Below are 1,378 nucleotides of genomic sequence, written 5' to 3' on the forward strand. Positions count from 1 at the left end.
CAAAATGCCCTGGAGGGTGCGGTCCGTTGTTGGAGCAGGAGACTCCCCGGCTGCCCAGCGCTGTTTTGCTTGTTGCCGCTTGCCAAATAAAGAAATTGGGAACTCTGACTCAGCCAATTTTAAGAAGTCAGTTTATAACAATCAGGACACATAACTTTGAGCTGAAAGAGGAAATCATCCAGACTGAGAAGCACACAAACAAATGTGTCCTGCCTAACTCAGCATGCCTTCCTTTCCCAGCCCACCTCAGGAAAGAAAGAGAAGGGAGGCAGCAATTACAACTTCAGCTCCACTACTCCGGCACAAATACCACAATCATTCAGAGCAAGAGGGATGTATTCAGTGTGCAAGCAGCAACTCCACCATAATTGCATCGCTAATTTTAAGGAATTTGTCCCCGTGTGTCACTTCCAGCTGTTTTGTTTAAAAATCAGTCTAAACATTATGGGCCTTGTGCAACAATAGTCTTAAGAGCAAGCATAGACTGACGATTATCTGGGCAGGAAAGCATTTTAGAAGCCCCTGTCAGTACTAATATACCACACCCACATGCTCTGGTAACAACAGGCCTCAATGATTGATGCCTTAGAGAGACATTTAACACCCTTCTCCCCTCAATTTCTAGAAATGACATTTCACTTAATCCCCCAAAGCAAAAGCACCCATGCTGAGAGTGTAAGTAATCAGCAGTGTTTTGGAATTTGAGATTCAAACTGAATGCCTGGGTAACAGAGCCCAAACAAGCGGTTACACTCATCCCCGCAACCTCCCCACAAGACTCAGATGGACAGCTCAGACCTGTTCAAATCATCAGAGAGCATTTATCTCCAACTCCACTTGAAAAGTACTCCTTATGCAGAAGGGTGCCTGCCCAAGACCCCAAGAATAGGCAGTTTCCCCCTCCAAACTAGGTTTATTCTAGACCTGGAAGTGATAACCTGAGTGATAGCACCCTACAGACTCATGAGAGGTTAGATTAAGGTACCCCAGACGACAAGCGTCAAACTGACCACTTAGCATCCCTCACTCTTGTACACACATTCCCATGTTGTCAGTAAGTATGTTAGTACCTGTGACTGCGTGTAGCGAATTTTTTCAAAAAGGTTAAGAGATGCCTGGCTGGAATAATAGATTGAGTAGAGATGATTGAGAGAAAGGGCTAAAGCACCCTTGCAGAGGAGGTCTGAGCTAATTGAGTATGCTGGCTATTACTTTCAGGAGGGGCCCATTGCCTAATCCTGGAGATCTTTTGAAAGCCTTACCTGCTATAATGAAACAGAGAATACCACTCTGAGATTTGACAATGCCCAGCATATGGCCTGGGTTTTCAAACAGACTTCTTCAACATGGGTCTGTTCACACTTAATAAAACTTCAAC

This window comes from Athene noctua, chromosome 1 (genome assembly GCF_965140245.1).
Source record: "Athene noctua chromosome 1, bAthNoc1.hap1.1, whole genome shotgun sequence".
NCBI lineage: Eukaryota > Metazoa > Chordata > Aves > Strigiformes > Strigidae > Athene > Athene noctua.